Source organism: Pseudophryne corroboree, chromosome 1 (assembly GCF_028390025.1).
Source record: "Pseudophryne corroboree isolate aPseCor3 chromosome 1, aPseCor3.hap2, whole genome shotgun sequence".
Lineage (NCBI taxonomy): Eukaryota > Metazoa > Chordata > Amphibia > Anura > Myobatrachidae > Pseudophryne > Pseudophryne corroboree.
Window position 1 is genome coordinate 1,149,058,450 of NC_086444.1, and position 14,347 is coordinate 1,149,072,796.

Below are 14,347 nucleotides of genomic sequence, written 5' to 3' on the forward strand. Positions count from 1 at the left end.
ACCCGCTGGCGGTGATGCAGGGCAGTCTGGAGCGACTGCTGATGCTGACATCTGGTCCGGACTGAAGGACCTGACAACGATTACGGACATGTCGTCTACTGTCACTGCATATGATTCTCTCAACATTGAAAGAATGGTGGAGGATTATATGAGTGACCGCATCCAAGTAGGCACGTCACACAGTCCGTACTTATACTGGCAGGAAAAAGAGGCAATTTGGAGGCCCTTGCACAAACTGGCTTTATTCTACCTAAGTTGCCCTCCCACAAGTGTGTACTCCGAAAGAGTGTTTAGTGCCGCCGCTCACCTTGTCAGCAATCGGCGTACGAGGTTACATCCAGAAAATGTGGAGAAGATGATGTTCATTAAAATGAATTATAATCAATTCCTCCGCGGAGACATTGACCAGCAGCAATTGCCTCCACAAAGTACACAGGGAGCTGAGATGGTGGATTCCAGTGGGGACGAATTGATAATCTGTGAGGAGGGGGATGTACACGGTGATATATCGGAGGATGATGATGAGGTGGACATCTTGCCTCTGTAGAGCCAGTTTGTGCAAGGAGAGATTAATTGCTTCTTTTTTGGGGGGGGTCCAAACCAACCCGTCATATCAGTCACAGTCGTGTGGCAGACCCTGTCACTGAAATGATGGGTTGGTTAAAGTGTGCATGTCCTGTTTATACAACATAAGGGTGGGTGGGAGGGCCCAAGGACAATTCCATCTTGCACCTCTTTTTTCTTTTATTTTTCTTTGCGTCATGTGCTGTTTGGGGAGGGTTTTTTGGAAGGGCCATCCTGCGTGACACTGCAGTGCCACTCCTAGATGGGCCCGGTGTTTGTGTCGGCCACTAGGGTCGCTAATCTTACTCACACAGCTACCTCATTGCGCCTCTTTTTTTCTTTGCGTCATGTGCTGTTTGGGGAGGGTTTTTTGGAAGGGACATCCTGCGTGACACTGCAGTGCCACTCCTAGATGGGCCCGGTGTTTGTGTCGGCCACTAGGGTCGCTTATCTTACTCACACAGTCAGCTACCTCATTGCGCCTCTTTTTTTCTTTGCGTCATGTGCTGTTTGGGGAGGGTTTTTTGGAAGGGACATCCTGCGTGACACTGCAGTGACACTCCTAGATGGGCCCGGTGTTTGTGTCAGCCACTAGGGTCGCTAATCTTACTCACACAGCTACCTCATTGCGCCTCTTTTTTTCTTTGCGTCATGTGCTGTTTGGGGAGGGTTTTTTGGAAGGGACATCCTGCGTGACACTGCAGTGCCACTCCTAGATGGGCCCGGTGTTTGTGTCGGCCACTAGGGTCGCTAATCTTACTCACACAGCTACCTCATTGCGCCTCTTTTTTTCTTTGCGTCATGTGCTGTTTGGGGAGGGTTTTTTGGAAGGGACATCCTGCGTGACACTGCAGTGACACTCCTAGATGGGCCCGGTGTTTGTGTCGGCCACTAGGGTCGCTTATCTTACTCACACAGTCAGCTACCTCATTGCGCCTCTTTTTTTCTTTGCGTCATGTGCTGTTTGGGGAGGGTTTTTTGGAAGGGACATCCTGCGTGACACTGCAGTGCCACTCCTAGATGGGCCCGGTGTTTGTGTCGGCCACTAGGGTCGCTAATCTTACTCACACAGTCAGCTACCTCATTGCGCCTCTTTTTTTCTTTGCGTCATGTGCTGTTTGGGGTGGGTTTTTTGGAAGGGACATCCTGCGTGACACTGCAGTGCCACTCCTAGATGGGCCCGGTGTTTGTGTCGGCCACTAGGGTCGCTTATCTTACACAGTCAGCTACCTCATTGCGCCTCTTTTTTTCTTTGCGTCATGTGCTGTTTGGGGAGGGTTTTTTGGAAGGGACATCCTGCGTGACACTGCAGTGACACTCCTAGATGGGCCCGGTGTTTGTGTCGGCCACTAGGGTCGCTTATCTTACTCACACAGTCAGCTACCTCATTGCGCCTCTTTTTTTCTTTGCGTCATGTGCTGTTTGGGGAGGGTTTTTTGGAAGGGACATCCTGCGTGACACTGCAGTGCCACTCCTAGATGGGCCCGGTGTTTGTGTCGGCCACTAGGGTCGCTAATCTTACTCACACAGCTACCTCATTGCGCCTCTTTTTTTCTTTGCGTCATGTGCTGTTTGGGGAGGGTTTTTTGGAAGGGACATCCTGCTTGACACTGCAGTGCCACTCCTAGATGGGCCCGGTGTTTGTGTCGGCCACTAGGGTCGCTAATCTTACTCACACAGCTACCTCATTGCGCCTCTTTTTTTCTTTGCGTCATGTGCTGTTTGGGGAGGGTTTTTTGGAAGGGACATCCTGCGTGACACTGCAGTGCCACTCCTAGATGGGCCCGGTGTTTGTGTCGGCCACTAGGGTCGCTAATCTTACTCACACAGTCAGCTACCTCATTGCGCCTCTTTTTTTCTTTGCGTCATGTGCTGTTTGGGGAGGGTTTTTTGGAAGGGACATCCTGCGTGACACTGCAGTGCCACTCCTAGATGGGCCCGGTGTTTGTGTCGGCCACTAGGGTCGCTTATCTTACTCACACAGTCAGCTACCTCATTGCGCCTCTTTTTTTCTTTGCGTCATGTGCTGTTTGGGGAGGGTTTTTTGGAAGGGACATCCTGCGTGACACTGCAGTGACACTCCTAGATGGGCCCGGTGTTTGTGTCGGCCACTAGGGTCGCTTATCTTACTCACACAGTCAGCTACCTCATTGCGCCTCTTTTTTTCTTTGCGTCATGTGCTGTTTAGGGAGGGTTTTTTGGAAGGGACATCCTGCGTGACACTGCAGTGCCACTCCTAGATGGGCCCGGTGTTTGTGTCGGCCACTAGGGTCGCTAATCTTACTCACACAGCTACCTCATTGCGCCTCTTTTTTTCTTTGCGTCATGTGCTGTTTGGGGAGGGTTTTTTGGAAGGGACATCCTGCGTGACACTGCAGTGCCACTCCTAGATGGGCCCGGTGTTTGTGTCGGCCACTAGGGTCGCTTATCTTACTCACACAGCGACCTCGGTGCAAATTTTAGGACTAAAAATAATATTGTGAGGTGTGAGGTATTCAGAATAGACTGAAAATGAGTGGAAATTATGGTTTTTGAGGTTAATAATACTTTGGGATCAAAATGACCCCCAAATTCTATGATTTAAGCTGTTTTTTAGGGTTTTTTGAAAAAAACACCCGAATCCAAAACACACCCGAATCCGACAAAAAAAATTCGGTGAGGTTTTGCCAAAACGCGGTCGAACCCAAAACACGGCCGCGGAACCGAACCCAAAACCAAAACACAAAACCCGAAAAATTTCAGGCGCTCATCTCTAGTGTATACACTTTTCACAGTACACTAAACCACATTTCTAAAGTACCTCCCCCTCCCCCCCCAGGCCTTAACCCTAACTAGCTTCCCTGATACTCACCTTTGGGAAGTTGGCTATCGGTGTTCCAGCGCCGGTCTCCCAAGTGGTGTCGGGATTCCGGCGTCGGCTTCATGACCGCCGGCTTTTCGACTGCCGGGATGCTTAACGCATCCTGACTTAAGACATATGCAGGTCATTTAGGGGAGGGAGGTTTGCTATCTTTCTCCACAACAACCTCTGAGGTGTTAAGTACTTATAGCTGTTTAATGGACTATTCCTTGGCCCCAGCCTTCCTGTGTGTCACAAGGCGGTGGGCCAGTATATGTGCTGATGGTAATCCAGAATAGTTTATGTGTTTTGCCTCATTCTCGCTGTACAAAGATAGCCCCTGAGAGTGACTAACCCCTCTTGCTCTGCGTGGGAGGTGAAATGTGCAGCAAATCGGTGTAGAAAGAAGTTCCTGCTGGTGGTGCGGGGGTATTACCTGTCTACATAACGTGAGGTAAGAGACCTCCCTTACTGCACCTTCAATGCATCTTAGTGTATTGGCTAATATGCCTCTCTTGCTCAATTTATTTCAGTCTCTGTCTCCACCACCTGACATTTGATGGGCTAAGGGCTAAGAACAGCAATAATGTGATGCCCCTAAGTGATGTTGATGAAGTGAGGTAAGGCTCCCTGATGTTGGTTTTATATACTAGCTTGCCATGGGCTTTTCATTTACCTCAGTCTGTTGCCTTAGTGGCTTCTACCATATTATACAGCTGCAATTCGCCGACTCACTGGGTCTCCTGACACCCTCCAGCCAGCAATCATCTGCGCTGCTGTCAGTGTACATGAACCTGCGAAGCATACTTCTACCCTCCCAGAATGGCCAGGAGGCTCCTGAAAATCAGGTGTCCCTCCCGGCCCCCCGGAAAGGTGAGCAAGTCTCCCGCTTTCCCTGGGAGCCCCCGGCACTCCCCCCTTGGCCACCCACATGAGAGAACAAGTGGGCAGTCATAGGAGATATGAAGACGCGATTCGCACTGAATTGCGTCATCATAGCTTCGTCCCCGCTCTACAGTGCCTGTTTTCTTGGCACTGTATAGCGGGGGACAGGATAACGCAATCGTGATGCCACACCCCTGCACTGCCTACCTCCCATGCTGGCTATGCCCCCGGACAGCCCACCTCACCCCCGGCCAAGCCCCCATTAGCCTGCCACGCTGCCTCCTCCCAGAGGGTGCAGCAAGGTAGGCAACCATGCTGCGGAGGCTCCCTGTCTGGGGGCAGTTTTCTCTCCACAGAGCTGCTCTTTCCATCCCCTTCCTCACTTCACATGTGGCCTCTGCCAGCGGCACTTTACTGGCGCAGTCTCTCGATTCATTTCCTAAGGAGAGACTAGCTGTAACCGACTTACCTGTCTACCCCTGCCACCTGCTGCTGGCTCACCACTCCATCACACACTCCTCCCCTTTTCTGTGAGGGGGGAGCAAATATATGTGAATTAGAAAATACATTTAAAATTGACATGCAGGCAGACACAAAGACTATATAATAGATATGTGCAGGGATGGACTGGCCTGCAGGGGTACAGGGGAAACCACCGGTGGGCCCCACTGTCTGGGGGGGGCCTTCTCCTCCACTATAGATCAGGTTCCAGACTGTGCACTTGAATTGTACATTATACATGTTACCTTATACTGCACAGGACTATGGTGTATTACCAGTGGCGTGAGGTGAGGTCAGTGGCTGGTGAGGCACTACACCCATAATGTCCACTGAATCCTGCCGATGACCCCTAGCCAATGCCCGCTACTGCCTCTGAGCCGATGCCCGCTGCCACCGCCAATGGCTTACAAACTCGCCCACCATCAACTGACCCAGCCCTCCGCCACTAATTTGCATCTCAGTCCGATGCCGCCAATGCCCGCTGCCTGCCTGCTCATCATACTTGTGATATATTGTACATTTTTATAGAAAAAAAAAACAATTAGTGTTTGGGACTGGGAAGGGAGTGGGAGGAGGACATGAATGCAATTTTGTTGTCCAGGGCCTCCATTAACTTAATGGAGAAGGGTCTGAATGGGTTAAAAAAAAAATGCCTGAGGTTCTGAGGGCATGGTATGTGGAACGGCACACATTCACACACCACGCCCACTGCATCCTGGTCAAAGGCATTCCACTCCACGTTTTCGGGGTACCGTGCCAGGACCTTCGACTTAAACGTGCGCCTCAGCGGCGTCTGCTCAAAGTTCTCTCCTTCAGCGTGAACAAACACATACAAAATGGCAGCATATTAATAGGCAGAACTCATGAACCGACCTCATATAATAGAGAGGTATATTACCAGTTAGACGCAGTTAGAGATCAGCAGTCCCTCTTTTCTGAGCTGCAAAATGTGATTTTCAAAACCAAAGACCTAGCTTACTGCCGCAAAGGGCGGCATCATAATACAGCGCCTGCAACCAGATTGCATGGTGGAACCGGTCATTACACGCTGGAAGATGCTTAGCCTCAGTCAATCTCTCTGCTCCTGACACTAAGTGTCCTGTGCAGCTGTAGCTATACATGTATTAAAGTGCACAGACAAATATGCAATGTAAGACTTTTTGCTTACAAGGATGATCAGAAAATCTGTCCGTGACCTCATACAGCTGGCGGAACATTCATGGCACAAGGGCACCTTTGTAGATTTCCTTTATTCTATATATTCAGCTGGTGTGTATGCTGCCAATGATAAAATGTTAACTAAAACTAATTTAAACTAGACTAATAGTGCCATAAGTCAGACTGTAGTGCCACAGCTCTAAGAATAAGGCAATCACATTCACAGCCCAGTATAAGATAAAACTGCTGCCTTACAGGGCACTACAAAGACACTGCAGCTAATAAAAGCACAAATTAGGGCAAATGCACACAGGAAAGTGCAGAAGACTGTGAAGGTCCTGCATCCGAAGACGAAGCGTGAAATCCTAGACAGCTGTTAAACCGCAGGAGAATAAACAGAGACAGGACACGGAGAGCTCAGCGTCAGTGAGAAACCTAGAAAGCAGATGACAGGTCAGGTAGCCATCTCTCGTTAGCAGCAGACTGGCCGGGTACAGCTGGGGGGGGAGAGAGAGAGACGAACTAACCTGCTGGAGCCGGCGGAGGAGGTCAGAGGAGAGCCGCTGCTGGCTGTCAGGAGGACGGAGCCGGCGGGGGGAGAGCTGCCACCACTGCTGGCTATGAGGTGAGCGGGAACCGGCGGAGGAGGACGGGGGTAGAGCCGCACACACTGCAGGCCCACCGCTGCCTCCAACGCCAATCATCGCCGGGACCCGCCGCCTCCAGCGCTGCGTGTGGGTGATTAAACAAGTGGATCCAGCCCTGGATCCGCTGTCCAATCACAGGTGCCTCGCTGACATGGGGGTGGTGTCCCTGTCAGCGAGGCACTTGGATTAGTGCCGCTATCCTGATCTGTTTTCATGGGCTTTTACAGCCCAGTGCTAGGCTCCGCCCCCCGCACTGTCCCCGTTCCCATTATCCACGGCAGGCACTGCTATCAGTGCCTCCCAAAGTAATTTTAAGCAGGAAAATTATTAGAATTCAATAAATAAGATACTTATGACACAGAATATGTGTCATAAGTATCTTCTTTTTATTATTTTAATAATTAATCACAGGGGAGGCACTGCCTCCCCTGACTGCATGTCCCTGTGTATTACTTTGGTACATTATCATGCATGCATTAGCAGTATTTACTATATATATTTATCAAGGGGCCCAGCCCATGCACTCATGGTTAGGCAAACAAATGTGGTGACTGGCCACACCCCTTCAGGAGACTGGCCACACCTCTAAACATGGGCCCTACCACTGCATTCCCCCGGTGGGCCCTTTATGCCTCAGTCCAACACTGGATATGTGTTAGATATATTTAAACATAGAAACATAGAATTTGGCCCATCAAGTCTGCCCATATACACACACACACACTTACACACTAGGGGCGAGATGTAATGGCATCCAAGGTCGCCGGAGGTGTGGGATGCTGGTCGATTTTGGAATCTATTTTAAAGGGTCAATTACTTGCAAGTCATGGTTTTGCCTAGTAAGTGATTGCCTCTTTAAAAAAAAAAAAAACAAGATCGTCCAGCATCCTGACCTTCCGGCAATTTCAGACGCCATTACATCCTGCCGTAGGGTTCATTTTTCACTCTTGTCAACTTGCCGTTGGGCCCGGTAACCTCTAGTTATGCCCAAGAGGCAAATGTGACCCAATTCACTTGTAACATTACCACAAATTTCGTAATAATTTACATTGAGTCTCACAGTAAATGGATTTGAATGGCGAGTGTGAAGAGCAATCCATGTGTAAGCAGTGGTATTGTTTTCTGTTGGATTGCCAGTCATGATAAAGGGCCTGAGATTCAGAGATGTACACAGATCTGATGGCTTATGTTTGTAGACTATCTGCCATGTTTGTAGATCTGTGCTGCGCATCTGTGCAGATTTCTGTCTGCAATGAAGGTCGCAGAGCCCCCTAACCCGCAGCTTGATTGACATGATGTGGCCGTTTGGGGGAGAGGAAGAGGCAGCAAGGGCCTATGGGTCCACATATGGATTTAGTATGATATCCTGGCTGTCTGGATCCCGGCGGTCAGGAGACCACCGCTGGGATCCTGACAGCCAGAATGCCAGTGGCGAGTGCAGCGTGTCCCCACACGGGCTCGCAGCACTCACCACGCTTCGGGCCCAGTGGCAACCTTACCCAGGGTTATATTCCGCGGCCGTATTCCCAGTGATTTGCGCATGCACAGTAGATATGTCCGCTGGAATAAGGCTTGGGAGCCATGTTCCCAGAGACCTGCGCATGCACAGTTCCCTGTAACACATGCAAGGTAGCCCAAACAATCCTGGCTTTGTATGTCTTTTCCTGTTCTCATATTATTCATGTCGACACCAGTATATTCCTCACTTAGAAATATTAGCAAATTATAAATTGTTTATGGGGCAATGCAACAGGCAGGCCAGCACATGTGTGTGTAGATGAATGGCTCTTTCAATTGATGAAGCAACATTCCAAGAGAACAGAAAGTTTATTTTAATTACAACTGGAAACATTCCCAGACACCAAGAGATTGTTTTAGAGTCTCACTTTCAAGTAACTCAGCATGACAAACTATAGTGTGAAGATCACCATCCTTCTATAGGTTCCCCATGCCAAAATGCATTGGTTAAACAAAATGTTGACAGTCATAATCAGGGGCAAACGCAGGATTTATTCAGGGGGGTTTCCGTGGGTGTGTAGGTCATACTTGCCTACTTTTGAAAACTAGTTTCAGGGAGATTGTAGGTGTAAGCAGAATGCAGCGTGTTATGCTCCACCCAAAGGGCGTGTGTAGCTCCACCTATGGGCGTATCTATTTTTTTGTCTCACCCAAAACGGTTGCCTCCATATGGGACACAATAACCTTAAAAAATGGATTTTAAGGGGGCAGCATTTACAGTAAATCTAGTTTTTACAACAAATCTGCTAACACATGATAAGCTTAAACAATGCCATACAACACCCAAAATGAGCACCACAGACTATGTAATGGTTAGCATTGCTGCCTCATGGCACTGAAGTCATGGGTTTGATTCCTACCACGGCCCTAACTGTGTCGAGTTTGCATATTCTCCCATTGCTTGGGTGTCCTCAGGGTACTTCTGGTTTGCTGGTGGTATATTTAATTAGGCTCTCAGTTAATTGGATCCCAATATCTGCAAAGCGCTGCGGAATGTGTGTGCGCTATATAAATAACTGGTAATAATAATAATAATAATTAAAAAAATAAAACTGCATTTAAAATGTAAACATCATATCGGTCTACACAACCATTGAAAAGCAATTTCACATAAAATGGATGCAGGGAGTGACTTAACAAGCCATGTTTAGGGACATCCATGCTTGAAAATAGGGCGTGAGATCACATTTGCTCTAAAAAATAACCTATAAAATCACCTGTGCTCAAGCAAGACTATCCTTAAAACATGGATTTTCAGGGGGCAGCGATTAAATCTAGCTTCTACAATAGACCTGGTAACACATGACAAGCCTAAACAATGACGCAGACCATCCCTATCCTAACCCTCACCCTAGTATCCTAACCATAAACATTAACCCTAACACCCTGTCCCTGGACCTAATACCCTAACCCATCCGTCATTCCAAACCTCTCCCTTACCATAACCCCTAACCTTAATATCTTAACCCAAAACGCTAAACCAACCCTAATATCCTATCCCTATCCCTATAACACTGACACGATCTTATACGGCTGACCCTATACCTATAACGCTGACCCTATACCTATACAGCTGACCCTATACTATAACACTGGCAATGCTCCCCCTAGGATGACTGTCTGACAGCTTGGGCTTGCAGGTGGTTGTGCAGTACAGAAAGGGATTTGTCAGTAAAAACTGAGTTTACACTCAGCACCCACTTTATTGTTTTTTCCTAAGCCAAGCCCCGCCCTCCCTAGCCCAGGCACTATGCATCTAATCCTTGAATCGGGTTTACCTTACATTTTAAACAGGCCACCACTGCTGTGCTGCTGCTGATGTGGCCACCGCTGCCGAAACTGCCATTGCCGCTTCTGCCATGCATGCAGACAGCCTCTCCCGGCTCTGCTCACTTATGCGGCCACCGCTACACAAACCCCGGGGTGGCTAGCATTTAAGTAAAATTACGTCACATGCCGTGACATGGCCCATGCGGACACTGCCCTCGGCACTTCTGGACTGGCGCATGCGCAATCCACACTTTCACAGGGCAGTGCTGACAAATCGGGAGAGCCCAGAAGATTTGCGGGGAAGCGGGAGGCTCATGCAAAAACCGGGAGCCTCCCGCTGGAGGGTAGGCAAGGCTGATACAAACAGAGGTCACCTACACACACAGGGGTCAGTGCCACCCTACACACACACACAAACAGAGGTCACCTACACACACGGGTAAGTGCCACCGTACACGCACACATACAAACAGAGGTCATCTACACAAACACAGGGGTCAGTGCCAGCCCATGCACACACATACACACAGTGGACACCTACACACACACAGGGGTCAGTGCCAGCCCACGCACACACATACACACACACACAGGGGTCAGTGTCATCACACGCACACACATACACACAGAGGTCATCTACACAAACACAGGGGTCAGTTCCAGCCCACGCACACACATACACAGAGGTCTCATACACATACACACGGGTCAGTGCCATCCCATGCACACACATACACACAGAGGTCACCTACACACACACACTGGTCAGTGCCAGCCCACGCACAGACATACACACAGAGGTCACCTACACACACACACACACATTGGTCAGTGCCAGCACACGCACACACATACACACAGAGGTCACCTACACACACACAGGGGTCAGTGCCAGCCCACGCACACACATACACACAGAGGTCACCTACACACACATATACACACACAGGGGTCAGTGTCATCCCACGCAAACACATACACACAGTGGATACCTACACACACACAGGGGTCAGTGTCATCACACGCACACACATACACACAGAGGTCACCTACACACACACATAGGGGTCAGTGGACACACAAAGAGGTCACACACATACACACAGAGGTCAATGCCAGCCCCCCCCCCCTTACTGGTCAGTGAAAGCCCACACCACACTACACTACACAGGACAGTGGCAGCCTACACACAGTGGCAGCCTATGGAGCTGCTGATGTAGAGCCACATACACTGACCGTAGGACCGGCCATTCCTCCTCCTTCTTCAGCCTCTCCTCTGAGCTCCCAGCTGCCCCGGGCCGTCAAACTCCCCGATAGATCAGAGCTGCTTCCGCGTAAGCTCCCCCAGCCATCACTCCGCCTCCTGGATGTCCTGCAGCTGCCAACATGAGAGGAGAGAGGGGGAGGGATCCGCCGCTGTTTCCTCTGCCTCTGGAGAGGGAGCTGTGTTGTAAGTGCTCTCCATCGTGGCTGGCCCCTCACAGGCTCTAGTGGGCTGATCGGATGTGACGCTGCCCACGGAACATGGCGCTTGGCAGGATAGTTTTCATGCTCCTGCCAAGCTCCGCCCACATTGCGGCCGGACTCGCGCATGCGTGGCCGGATTTTAAAATGGGCTGCGGAATTCCGGGGGATTGGGAGGACTGTGCGGGGCACCGGGGTACAGATCGGTAAAACGGGAGACTCCCGCAGAATGCGGGAGTGTCGGCAAGCATGGTGTAGGTGTGTATCTGTGAATGTGTATATATGTATATATATATCTCCTATATAATAGCCCTGTGATTCTGTGCCTGGGTCTCTAACGCTGGGCGTGGCTAGAAGCTCTCATTTGGTTAGCAGCAGGTCTATCACACCTAGTCCACAGCTGATTGGGTGAGAATCGCCCTCCCACACAGGTTACATCCAATGGGAGCCTCTGCACTTAGGGGGTCATTCCGAGTTGTTCGCTCGGTAAATTTCTTTGCATCGCAGCGTTTTTTCGCTTAGTGCGCATGCGCAATGTTCGCACTGCGACTGCGCCAAGTAAATTTGCTATGCAGTTAGGTATTTTACTCACGTTTTTTTCTTCGTTCTGGCGATCGTAATGTGATTGACAGGAAGTGGGTGTTTCTGGGCGGAAACTGGCCGTTTTATGGGTGTGTGCGAAAAAACGCTACCGTTTCTGGAAAAAACGCGGGAGTGGCTGGAGAAACGGAGGAGTGTCTGGGCGAACGCTGGGTGTGTTTATGACGTCAAACCAGGAACGACAAGCACTGAACTGATCGCAGATGCCGAGTAAGTCTGGAGCTACTCAGAAACTGCTAAGAGGTGTGTAGTCGCAATTTTGAGAATCTTTCGTTCGCAATTTTAAGAAGCTAAGATTCACTCCCAGTAGGCGGCGGCTTAGCGTGTGCAATGCTGCTAAAAACAGCTTGCGAGCGAACAACTCGGAATGACCCCCTTTGCCTGTTGTGTTTTCACAGAGCAGGATTAGCGATGGGACTGATGGAGCTGCAGCTCCAGCCCCACACCCCAAAATAGTCCCCCTGCATCTGCAGCAACATACCCTCCAACAATTTACACAGAAAAATTGTTACAAATTCACAAAGGGGGCGTGGTCACGGGTACATCGACGTGACCACGCCCCTTTTGCTATGCTTTCAATGGAAGCTTGGAGAGTCAAAAAACGGTACAGACCATAAAAAAAAGGGACTGTACCTGCCAAAAAGGTGCAGCTGGAGGGTGTGCCACTGCATCTGCAGCAAGTCTCTGCGCTGTACATAGGGGAAAAAACAATCCTTTTACTGCTGCGTCCTATGGGGGTCATTCAGAGTTGTTCGCTAGCTGCGATCGTTCGCTGCACAGTGATCAGGCAAAAACTCGCCAATTCTGCGCATGTTTATTCAGCGCAATGCGCACGCGCGGCTTACTATTACAATGAATTATGTCGTTTTACACAGGGTCTAGCGATGCTTTTCAGTTGCACAGGCAGCCGCAGAGTGATTGACAGGAAGAGGGCGTTTCTGGGTGTCAACTGACCGTTTTCAGGGAGTGTTCGGAAAAAGGCAGGCGTGGCTGGGCGAACGCAGGGCGTGTTCGTGACGTTAAATCAGGAACTGAATGGTCTGAAATGATCGCATGCGCTGAGTAGGTCTGAAGCTACTCTGAAACTGCACAAAAAATTTTTGTAGCCGCTCTGCGATCCCTTCATTCGCACTTCTGCTAAGCTAAAATACACTCCCAGTGGGCGGCGGCATAGCATTTGCACGGCCGCTCAAAACTGCTAGCGAGCGATCAACTCGGAATGACCACCAATGTCTTGCTGCCAGTCCACCTGCCACCTCCGTCATCAACAATCCCCACTCCCTAGCCGCGGCGCACGTGGAACAAAAGCTGCTGCGGCCACTGGCATAGATGTGTATGAAAGCGGCGCAGTGGAAGGCTTTCATAGCCCTCCCTGCACCGCATACTCTCTGAGCCCCGGAGCCTCCTCTGCGTGTGATGTCACAGAAGTGCCTCCCAGCCACAGCCGCGCCCAGATCCCCAGAGGTCCTGACTCCGCAACACAGCACCTGGGCTTCCGGCCTGGAAGCCCCCGAGATGGCTAATGTAACGGATAGAGTGGGTGATATTGCGGAGGGTAATGTATGGACGCTGAATCAATGTAAAAGGTGACAGTGCTGTGCAGTACAGTGGGTGCGCAGTCAGGGCCAGTGCTAGGGTGTTCGGCGCCCCCCTACAAACTATAACTTTGCACCCTTGCATACTTTACAAATGCACAACGCACATAATGCCCCCTGTAGTAGAGACACTTACACATGTAATGCCCCCTGTACCAGAGACGCCTACACATGTCATGCCCCCTGAACCAGTCACGCTTACACATGTCACGTCCCCCTGTACCAGTGACGCTTACACAAGTAACACCCCCTGTAGCAGTGATGCTTATACACGTACTGCCCCCTGTAGCAGTGATGCTTACACACGTACTGCCCCCTGTAGCAGTGATGCTTACACACGTACTGCCCCCTGTAGCAGTGATGGGACGTACTAGGTGATTCATCAGGCTCTGCGTGCGCTCTTCACGCCATTGCAAGGGGCTTTGACCCCTTAACCATTGCATGCCCTTTGTCCGTGCAATATTTAACCACTCACACAATTATGATTGGATGTCATACTCCATATAATAAAAATATTACACGCCACAAGGGTGTGCAAGGGTTAAGGGGGCATAGCCCCTTACGACGGTGTGAAGAGCGCCCGTAGGGCGCGATGAATCACCTAGTACATATATATATATGTATGCATGTGTGTGTGTGTATATATATATATATATGTAATATATATATATATATATATATATATCTATCCGGTGAAATACAGACGAATGGAATACCGATATCCGCAGGTATTCCCACTCGGTTCGTTGCTCCACGCCACCAACCGAGTGGGAATCTAACCTGTGGCGAGCGAAGCGAGCAACCGT

General features: G+C 50.0%; 1 long non-coding RNA gene across 2 annotated transcripts in view; it reads right to left on the reverse strand.

Moving 5' to 3' along the window:
• LOC135002272 (uncharacterized) overlaps positions 1-14,347 on the reverse strand; it is a 192,728-nt gene that overhangs the window by 113,870 nt on the left and 64,511 nt on the right. The window contains exon 1 of one of the 2 annotated variants that reach the window (XR_010203532.1): positions 6,475-6,755. The exons of the other annotated variant lie outside the window; for it this stretch is intronic. This is a non-coding gene — a long non-coding RNA (uncharacterized LOC135002272). Of the gene's footprint in view, positions 1-6,474; positions 6,756-14,347 lie in introns of those variants that run through there. 2 annotated transcript variants of the gene reach the window in all.